The sequence below is a fragment of the Trichoplusia ni genome, chromosome 26 (assembly GCF_003590095.1).
Source record: "Trichoplusia ni isolate ovarian cell line Hi5 chromosome 26, tn1, whole genome shotgun sequence".
Lineage (NCBI taxonomy): Eukaryota > Metazoa > Arthropoda > Insecta > Lepidoptera > Noctuidae > Trichoplusia > Trichoplusia ni.
The window spans coordinates 3,863,671-3,875,211 of record NC_039503.1 but is presented as its reverse complement, the minus strand read 5'-3'; the positions used below and the strand labels follow the sequence as shown (position 1 = coordinate 3,875,211).

The 11,541-nt window shown below is 38.1% G+C and overlaps 2 long non-coding RNA genes across 2 annotated transcripts; both read left to right on the top strand.

The window, feature by feature from the left end:
* Positions 1 to 83: 83 nt before the first annotated feature.
* Positions 84 to 1,810, top strand: LOC113505580. Its single transcript, XR_003401633.1, has 3 exons — positions 84 to 797; positions 1,080 to 1,156; positions 1,293 to 1,810. It is a non-coding gene; the product is annotated as an uncharacterized LOC113505580 (long non-coding RNA).
* A 6,229-nt stretch (positions 1,811 to 8,039) lies between these two features.
* On the top strand, positions 8,040 to 9,868 carry LOC113505596. Its single transcript, XR_003401638.1, has 2 exons — positions 8,040 to 8,833; positions 9,182 to 9,868. It is a non-coding gene; the product is annotated as an uncharacterized LOC113505596 (long non-coding RNA).
* The last annotated feature ends 1,673 nt before the right edge of the window (positions 9,869 to 11,541 follow it).

Genomic DNA, 11,541 nt, shown 5'->3' with positions numbered 1-11,541 from the left:
AACGTTCTGTTTCCGTACAAGTAAAATATAACTAGAATTAATACCTTATCTAGACAAATCGATATTCACCTGTAAGGGGGAGATGGAACATTCTAGAACAAACCAGTCAACGTTTAATTTACAGCTTTAATTCTACACGAATAAGGTCTATTTTTGTGTAGCATTTTGGAGTCACACAGGGGGCAGGTAGGCTAGCACCCCGGTGTCGACCGAACATTCTAGAACAAAATCAATTTATTAAATTTACAACTTTAACAGTCAACGAATAAGGTCTACAGTTTTATAACACGTTAGAATATGTCAGGGGGTAGGCTAGCACCCTGTGTGAGCTGTATGGTAGAGGGAAAGGTCTAGAACAAATCTGTTAGTATTCAATTTCCAGCTTTCGTTCTACATAAATTAGGTCTAAAGTTGTGTATCACTTTAGTGTAATCCAGGGAGAAGGCTAGCACCCCCGCGTAGAACATTCTAGAATTTGATCAGCATTTAATATGGTGCTTTATTTCTAGGTAGATAGGATCTAAAATTGAGTAAAATGATGTGATATTACAGGGGTAGGCTAGCACACTTCAGTGAGCGGCGGATGGTGGATTTTACATTCTAGAACAATAAATTGCAGCCTTAATCCTGTCAACATAAGGTCTAAATTAATACGTTTTGCTACCTCAGGGGCTAGTCTCCCCTCCCGCGCCCTCGCGTCTTATTCTGGTCTAGACGCGCATCTGGAGTCAGTGTGCCGCCCGCCGTCCGCCGCGTATGACGCACTGCTGAGCGCCGCCGCCCGGACCTCCTCAGAGGTAAGTGTTCTCAATACACTCCCTCACAGTTCACGTTGTGTGTAAATATTAAACTCAGATATTTATTTAATTAAGTAGTGTTCAAAAGTGCGCCATTGAAAAGTAGTCATTCATTTTGAAATTCGTTTTTTCTTTATTTGGTTCTACAAGACTATAAGTTTGCCAATCTAATATGGCTGCCGAAGTGCCGACGGATATCGAATACAAAACAATATTTAGCTATAATACTTAGGTGTTATAATTGCGTATCTTCTTTAATATATCTCATCTCTTCCTCCGCAGGTATCTGATTTAGGAGCAGCATCACCTTGCTCTGAAGGCAGCTGACGCAGCAGCGAGTCTCGCGGCAGATTCATAACGTAAGTGGTGACAGTACAGGGTACAGGAGAGATGTGGGTGGTGGGTTTGAATCCTACTCAAGACAGATGTTTGTGGCCTGAGCAACACCATTATGTGTCTGTAATTTTTGGTAACAGAGGTTCCTTCTACTTCCAGATCTCGGGGATGGGTTCCACCTCCCCCCCCCCGGACCTGCACTCCCAGCAGCAGCAGCAGCGCACTCAACACTAGACTGTCACTCACTACTCGCCTCATCTGATGCGCGCCAGTAGTGCGTGAGAGATGACGGAGACCTCGTGCTCTGTGATTAGGTAGCTCGGGCAGGCGCGGATCCCGGAGGGGGGGGGCGGGGACAGACCCCATGGAGTCTCACTCTATGTGTTCTGCTCTCGACCTCCTCCTGGAGACGGATGCGCGCCTGACTGACAACATGTAAGATAGGGTTAAGCTAGCGAGTAATTCTTATAGAGTTTAAATAGACACCAAGTATGTGAGCAATTTTTATTCTGCTTTTAAGCCTAGGATAGCTGCCCTGTGGCCTGGGCCAGCAGGCCAAGGCCACAGGGCCTCGGGGGTAGCAGCGACGTGGCCTCACACGTTGCTCCTATTCCTCTTAGTTTCTAAGACTTCAATCCCTAAAATTAAAAAAACTAATTATACCAACAAAACACGCACAAATGAGTTTTATTCACGACCTCCCCGACCCTCTATCCCTACGTCATGTGGTTCACAGATCTGTGCAAGTACTGCACTTAGCTGAGTGACGTTTAGTTATGTCTTTCTGTCTCTACTTTCCTCTTGTCAATGATAAAGACAGCTTGACAGCTTATGGCGATATTTTGCTATGCGTTTGCTTAGCGGTTTTAAATATTATAAAGTGTTAATAAATATAGCCTCCACAACTCCCTCTTGCAGTGGAGGGAATTTATTATAATGTTTTTTCTTCCCACGTTTTTATACACTCACTTTCTTGTTTGTTTGTCGTTCCGGTTGGATTTTTGCAATTCAATTTTGAGGCGCTTCCCGATAAGCTAGCTGGCTGAAATTTTCAGTGTAGCTTCAAACCAGATGACAATGCAATTTAAAAAATCAACTATTAAAAACTCAAATCACGCGAAAACCACAGAATGGTTTTAGACAAAACTTCTTACATTGATAGTTTATAACCTTTATTGACACGCACTCCGGCTAAGCATAAGCCTTTATCAAGATTTCATGTTCCCGTGGGATTATTTTCGATTTCTAACGGGCGGGCCAGAGGGCTGCAGCTAGAGTTGTTTTTGTCAACTAACTACACTTTCACGGTTAGACGTGGATTAAATGTAGTGCATTACATTTTTCAATGCGTCCCTAGATGATTTTGAAACATAATTAAAGATAGAAGATGGCGCTACTATCGGTGCCAAACGTGGACTAAATGTAGTGCATTATATTTTTCAATGCGTCCCTAGATGGTTTTGAAACGTAATTGAAGCCAATAGATGACGCTACTATCGGTGCCAAGGAACATTTATTAATTCAACGTGAAACAAAGTTTACCAAGACATCTGGCGTAAGTATATTTCTTAAGTATGATTTATAATATGTTAAAACTTCCTATAAGTTCGTTTTGAATCTACTAAATACGATTTCGAATAGAAATCCTTTTACTAATAGAAAGTCAGGGTATTTGCGAGTGACCTGTGACATAAGCTACATATGTCTAGTACTAACAATGCAAGCTTTGCTTTGATTGACACTAGATGGCGTTGTGCGATAGTTGTAAAGTTAGCATAAATTGAAAAATTTATAAAATGAAAAACTTTCTTCAATTCTTTTTTGTTTTGTAATCAAATCTTGCAAGTTGAACACCCATTTCCCGGTTTCCGATTGAGGTGAAACTTCCCATGCATTTGAATATTGCATGACGGTACAATATTATGATGACATGGGGCTGATCTGATGCTGGAGCTGGAAGGTGGCCATAGGAACTCCCTTATGAAAAGAAAAACCGTGTAAAAGGCTTTGTGGGGCTTTTAATTTAGTGATTGTTACATATATATGAAAGAAATAAAGAATTGAATTTAATTGAAACCCATCGAGTTAGGGGTCGTTTGATTTAAATCGAGAACGAGAACTTTAATTCTGTATGAAGATTGATTTTATTTAATTAAACTATACCTATATTTCTATACTAATATATAAAGCTGAAGAGTTTATTTGTTTGTTTGTTTGAACGCGCTAATCTCAGGATCTACTGGTTCGAATTGAAAAAAATCTTCTTGTGTTAAATAGACCATTTACCAAGGAAGGCTATAGGCTATATAACATCACACTGCGACTAATAGGAGCGAAGATACAATGGAAAATGTGAAAAAAAAACAGGCCAGGTATAAATCATAACTTATATCTTCTACCCACGGGAACGAAGTCGCGGGCAACAGCTATTAAATACATAATTGGTAAGTATAATAGTGAATTTGGTGACATACTATTATATTTTCTAACTAACGTTGGAGTTTGTTGCACCGTTTCATGATAATAGCAAGGACTTGGGAAGAGGGAGGCTACTTATACAAAAGGTCTTAGTTCGTAAATAGAGAACACATCTGGGCCCGGATTCTGCTATTATACAATGGCCGACGAATGAATGGCAATTGAATTAAATTTGAAATTATTCCTATTCTCTTAAGCATTTTGCCAATACAATAATTGGAACTTAATTGTATTGCCCTTGAGTTTAGCGTCAAACACTGAATTTCAAATTATTGTGTAGAAAAATGCTTCAGATAAAACGAAAATTAATATTTTAAGCCAAATTTTGAATTTATTTTGAATTATTTGAAGAATTGGGGCCCTGTCCTTCTTATCGTATGGTTGATGTATAACCTAATGTCTCTGTTTAAGCCTAGCTTAGATGCTTGACGTTTCTACACAACCTTGAAAAACTCTCAGGTGTGTTGGTTTCTTTACGATGTGGTTCTTGGCCGTTTTCAGCAAAAGATAATTAGGTGCTTCTAAACACTTTTTGGATTTCAAAACATGATTTGTGGATTCGAAAATAAAACCTTTGAATAGGTATGATGACTGGGTATAAAAAGAAAAATTTTCATTAGTCCCTCAGTTAGATAATTTAAAAGTATGAGACACGTATTTTTTTCTTTTTCAGAAAACTAGAATTGATAAAGATTAACTGCTTTAAAGTTTAGGAGAGGGGGCTTGTGACGTAACGATATGGTAAAATTTATACTGAATCGTGACGTCACGCGTAAGTTTCATTTACTGTAATTTGGTCAGTTTATGTTTGCGGGACAAATTAAAAAATACGTATCTATTATTATACAAAAAACTACAAAGACGGACACTGCAAAAAAAATTGTCATCATCCCTATTGAATGTCCAATGGTCTTACCATTAAGCTATCAATCTGTGTATAAACCATTAGTTTTTGCAAAATAATATTTTCATTTCATGATATAAACACGCCGGACGCAAACCCGGTTAGACTAGTGGGATGAGGGACTGCAGTATTCCCTCCTATTTAGCCCCTATTTAAACTTCTTCATAGAATTTTCAACCTTATATGCCTAGATTTACAGTAGAAAATTGTATAAACAAAAATCTTTCTAGAACATTCTATGTTTAATGAGCTGGTCAGACTCCTTCGCCCAGGGTATGAGGTACTGCAGTAAGTATCCCCCCTATTTAAAAGAGCTTCACGGAATTTTAAACTTTATATTACTGGATTTAAAGCAGAAAATTCTGTGCATGAAAATCCTTCCAGAATATTATACGTATAACGCACAGGTTAGTCAACCTGAGGGAGGAAGGCTGCATTATCCCCCTTTTAATAGTTTTACTGAAATTTAAACCTTACATATCTAGATTTAAAGCTGAAAATTCTATAAAGAGAAACCTTCTAGAACATTCTAATCAAAATGTGCAGCGTGAGGCCACCTTGTGCAGGGTATGAGAGACAGCAACAACCCCCCATTAATCCCTTATAAAAGCGTTTTGCATACAATTTTAGACCTTACACAACATGCATTAAGGCAAAAAATTCTATGTACAAGAATCATTCTATAACTAAACGACGTATAACGAGCACGTCAGTTTACCTGAGAGAAAGGCTGCAATATCCCCCTTCTGATAGTTTTACTCAATTTTGAACTTTACATATCTAGATTTAAGGCTGAAAATCCTATAAACAGAAACCTTCTAGAACTTTCTACTCGAACTGCGCAGGTCCTGTAACCTCGCCCATGGAATGAGAAACCGCATTATTCCCCCATTTATCCCTTATTAAAGCGTTTTCCATGCAATTTTGGACCTTATCTAAGAAGGTTTATAGCCGAAAATTCTATTAACAAAAATCTTTCTACGTGTAACGCGCAATTCTGTCTGTAATATCCCCCCTCTGATAATTTTACTGAATTTTGAACCTTACGTGACTAGATTTAAAGCAGAAACTTGTTTGAAAGAAGATCTTTCTAGAACATTCTACTCAAAATAGGCAGCGTCGAGCCACCTCTTCCAGGGTATGAGGAATTTCATTAACCCCCCATCTTTCCCCTATACCAACGTTTTGCATACAATTTTGGACCTTATCCAACAAGCTTTAAGGCAGAAAATTCTATTTACAAGAATAAATTTATAACAATACGTGTAACGCGCAATTCAGTCTACTTGAGGAGAAAGGCTGCATTATCCCCCCTCTGATAATTTTACTGAATTTTGAACCTTCTATTTCTAGATTTAAAGCTGAAAATCCTATTAACAAAAACCTTCTAGAAGATTCTACTCAAAGTAGGCAGCGTGGAGCCACCTCGTTCAGGGAATGAGGAACCGCATGAAGCCCCCATTTATCCCCTATACAAACGTTTTGCATGCAATTTTGGATCTTATATAACAAAGTTTAAGGCAGAAAATCCAATAAGCAAGAATCTTTCTATTACAATCTATGTATAAAGCACAGGTCAGTCTACCTGAGGGAGAAAGGCTGCATTATCCCCCTTTTGATAGTTTTACTGAATTTTGAACCTTACACAACTAGATTTAAGGCTGAAAGTTAAATTGCCTAAAATGTTTTTAGAATATTCTACCTATAACCAGCAAGTCTGTCTACCTGAGGGAGAAAGGCTGCATTATCCCCCTTTTGATGCATTATTCGATTTTAAACCTTACACTACGAGATTTAAGGCTGAAAATCCTATAAACAAAAACCTTCTAGAACATTCTACTCGAACTGCGCAAGTCCTGTAACCTCCTCCAGGGTATGAGGAACAGCAACAACCCCCTATTTATCCCTTAAACAAACGATTAGCATACAATTTTAGACCTTAACTGTCGAGATTTAAGACTGAAAATTCTACGTACAAAAATCTTTCTATTACAATCTGCGTATAACATACAGCCTTTCTCCCTCAGGTTCGACTTGTGGGAGAAAGGGTGCATTATCCCCCCTCTGATAATTTTACTCAATTTTGAACCTTACGTGACTAGATTTAAAGCTGAAAATCCTATAAATAAAAACCTTCTAGAAGATTCTACTCAAAGTAGGCAGCGTGGAGCCACCTCGTTCAGGGTATGAGGAACAGAAACAACCCCCCAATTTATCCCTTAAATAAGCGTTTAGCATTCAATTTTAAACCTTAATGATCATGATTTAAGACTGAAAATTCTACGTACAAGAATCTGTCTATTACAATCTACGTTTATCATACAGCCTTTCTCCCTCAGGTTCTACTTCAGGGAGAAAGGCTGCATTATCCCCCTTTCAATAGTTTTATTGATTTCGAACCTTACCGTACTAGATTTAAAGCTGAAAATTCTATAAACAAAATCTTTCTAGAACATTCTACTCGCAATGCGCAGGTCACAGACTCTTTGGAATGAGGAGTGCATTGTCCTGACGTTACAAACCGTTCCTGGATTTTAAACCTTATTCTCTTAACGTTAAGACAGTAAATCACATGCATTGAAATGTTCTAGAACATTCTGTGAGCTACTAGGGGGGTATCGATCGTTTGACATTTAATTTGAACCCGATTCTTGTTAGCCCAAACTCTGTATGAGTGATTTTAATTTGTTTTGTTTTTAATACCTAAAGGAAATAATAATTAACAAAGATGAATTGGCTAAAAGTTTATGAGAGGATGTGTCGTAATGTGTAAGCAAAATGCGTAATTTCCTTTACTATTTTATTAATGAATGTTTGCGGTTCAGGAAAAACTACAAATCTTGAACTTAAGCAATATAAGTTATTTGTCAAAAAGGCTGCTTAGTCCGTCATACAGATTTCCAAAAAATATTGGAGAGTGATAAAAGCATCTTAAATTTCTTAGTTGGTTAATATTACTGCACGGATAACCGAGTGGTTGAGGTCACCACGCCAAACGTACACGACGTGTCGTGGGTTCAATCCCCGAGTAGGGCAAGCATGTGACTTGAATGTTTGTGAAACCACCATGACACAAGGATTAAATTAAGGACTGCCAAAAAAAGGTTGTAGGTTCGAACCCACGCACCAATGGCATTTCGAACTCATCTGCGTATTACAAAATAATTATCGCTTGATAAATGTGGTCTAAAACATCGTGTGGAAACCAGTACAACCCAGATTTTTCCAATGGTGTTTCAGGTCACGTCAGATGGCCAAGATTCTACTATTAAAAATAGCCGATGAATTAATGGCAATTGAATTAAATTTGTAATTATTCCTATTCTCTTAAGCATATTGCCAACGAAATAAATTTGAAAATCCATTGTACTGACCTTGAGTATACCGTCCCGTACTTCACTTTCTATAATTTAATTTTTTTTTGTAATAGAAATGCTTAAAAGAATACGAAAATTGTCATTTTGAGCCAATTTTCATTCATTCATCGGCCATTGTAATAGCAGAATTGGGGTCCTGGTTGTATATCAGTCATAATACGATTGTAATTATCCCAAACTTGGGAGTGATGCGCATTTTGTAGTATTGGTCCTATGGACCTTTTTCATCTGTAGAATTAAATCAATTGCATACCAACATTATTGCATCGTCGGACAAAATAGATTAAAAATTTTGCCAAAAAAACGAGGGTTAACTTCAGATTAGAGACAGAAAGGCATGTGCTATTAAATAAAATATTGAAAGAAGAAATTACGGGAAAACAAGAAGACACAAAAGATTCTGAAAAAAAAATATTTGTGAACGAAATACAAAAATGTTGATAACAACGTATCTTTCATAACAAAGAAAACATTTCATCCCCCACGCATAGCTATAGTAAACATAGTCACCGCCGCCGGGACGCGCTCACTACCATATAAGGTAATGTCTGCTACCGGGGCCGACAAATAACAAAAATAAAACGTACAATAACACAGAACTTTAACCTTTAATTCATACAGAATAAAGACCAGAATTCCATGCAGGTTATCAACCAAGGGGATGGGGAATGCACCCCCAAAAACACAACTTTGCATTATATAAGTCGGTGACGGATCGATGGTGAGCTGAGCGCTGCAGGTGCCATTCCAAGGCAATATCAACCGTAAATTTTAGCCGTTAAGGTTTGGAATCCATTGTTTGTGATACAGGGATGGTTTGCACCCCTTCTTTTAGCTCGTCTAGCTCAGATTCGAGACTCGGCAGTGCGTCGCCCGCCGCCGAGCGAGCGTGACGCGTCTCTCCGGGTCTCCGCAGCGCAGTCCTAACAGACTCCACTGAGGTTAGTGATAGCATCCTGGTACTGTGGGACATTTTTATTTATAGTTCAGAATTATTATTTGAATTTTCTGTTTGGTTTTTCAAATTTCTTTGAAGTTAGATCGCTTTGGTGCTAGAATTCAGTGTTTTATTTTTTTGGTTCACGCCGTTTCGTTGTAGAAAGAGTTTTCTTTTGTGTTAGCGCCGTGGTGTTTAGTATATAAGATATGGGTTCGATTCCCGTACTTAAATCAACTGTTTAAAGATTTAAGAAGAGGTTTTTTATTCTCCAAATATATTCTTGTTTCCAGAACTGCATTTTCTATTTGCGTTATAACTATTTTACTAACAGTTATATTATTGTTTCCAGGTTCCAGTTGCACCCTGCGGCTGCCGTGGGGTGGCCCACCCCACTCGTCCCCTCTCCAGCCCCTCTACCCCACACCAGCAGCCACACCTAACGCCGACGCCCGAAGCTCTCACAGACTAACTTATCCCAGCGATAAGTAGTCTGTGAGAGTGGTCTCAATGCGAGCGATGACGCACGAAGATCAAATGCCTAAGTATTGGAGGAGATCAGACATCACGTCGCCGCTGTTGAGACGCTGCCAGCCGTCACCTGCGGGCAGTCCAGCGCGCGCCGGCCCCGACCGGGGTCAGAGCCACCAACCTGATCACCTCCAAAAATCCCCGGACGTGACTTCAAAAGACTTGTCACCAGGATGAAAGTATCTGGTGACACCAAACCACCCGGATATGTAAATTTATGGTATTCAAGTAATTAACCCCGGCGCGGATCGAAACTCCTTCGTTTCATATGATCCGCTCCTGACGTAGTTATTGGATACCCGCTCTGAAGGAGGCAGTGATGCAGCCTGGCGCGGCCTGTCCAATGCATCAGACCAGCACCACTTCCCTGCAGAGCCTCGCACGCGAATAGTTTTGCCTATCATGTGGACCTATTGCTATAATAAACATATTAAAGTACACCAAATCCTACTGGTAGACCCTTTTTTTTTTTTGTGAATACTAGTCAGTAAATTTAATTATAAGGAAATGTGGGTTTTATTTTATCGTCATTTACCTTCTCCATAATCCCCTACAACAAATGAACACACACACACACACATAATTTCAAAAGTTTATAGTAAACTCTTGAATGCATCTAGATAAAAAGGGTATTTGACTAAGGCCCGATTTTTCAATCTCCAGATAACTTTTATCTGACGAATAAGTTTGACTTTTTGGCAGCTTTTGTATGGAAAATATGTCAAACGGCCATATTTATTCCTCAGAAAAAAGTTATCTGGCGATTGAAAAATCGGCCCTTAATCTTATTATAGTTATAACACAAATCTCTATAGTCCATCAGACAGATTTAAAAAAATATATTGAATCCGTACTTTTTATTTTATCTCATCATTAAAAATTAAGGAAGATAAAAAACACTAAACTTTAGTAGTGGGGACCAATAACATCACTTGCTAGTAAAAGTGACGTCACACGAGATTTTTAATAAAAATCCCTTCATTTTTTATTTAAGAGATAAAATAATAAATACGTAAGCATCTAATATTTTTTGGATATTTGTCTGACGCACTAAAGTTTTTTTAGTTAAATACCCTATTGAAAGGAAATGTCAGTTTTAGACATTTACGAGAAAATGACACAATAGTATTGACAAGTTTCGGAGGATCATAGATTCTTTTTCTTCAAAAAAAGAAATTTAGTCATTGTACCGTGCAGCGGGGGGTTTCACAAACATACAACTCACATGCACAAAGACACCCAGACTCAGGACAAGCAGTCGTGGAACACACAAATGCTTATAACGCGGGGATCGAACTCGCGACACGCCGTGCAGTCAGATTACAGTTTTAGAGGTAACTGAGAAAGACAAACTGTTTCATTGAAGTACGACATAAGAAATAAATAAATTGAAATATTCAGTCCAATATAGTTTTAAAACATAAATATTAGATATGGTGACATTTGACAAAGTTGTGAACCTTCTGAGAAACGCAATGTTTAAATAGACACTGGCCTATAATATTGCTTAAAATGCCGAGTCAAACCGGCATTGTATTTAATACATCAACTTTGTTTTTCCCAATAAATGAATAGTTTGTTTATTCGCTAAATTGAATCAAAATGTATCCTAAATGAATCTCTATTCTATACATCAAATAAACTTCTAAATGCCAAAATTCGTAAATGATTTGAGGGAAACTTTAATAAGTTTCTATGGTAGTAAGATGTATAATATAAACAATGTCGCGTCTCGTAGTGACTTGGCGGTTCTACGAGTATACACCGTGATTTTTTAGTCGTCTTACAAAAGCAGCCCAGTTCATGTATCCTATGACTAGAACACGTTGACAAAAAAAATGGTATTTATGAGATTTAAAATGCAATTTTTATTCAATATTATGATGCAATTCGTAGTTTTAGAAACAGCTCTGTTGCGAGCGCGGTCCGAGCCTTGTAACAATGGTGAGGGGCGCGGGCGGCGGCGTTTTTATCATTTTTACAGGATTTTTCAGATTTCTCATGTTTCATTTTTCTTCGTACCTATTATCTTAGTTGAAGATATTAAAATAATAATCACGCCTAGGGGTATTTAATGTCGGATACATGAACTGGGCTACTTTTGAAAGACGACTAAAAAAACAAAGTGTATATGGATTTGAAAACCGAGCTGCAGGTTCAATATCACACGAGTGAAGCACT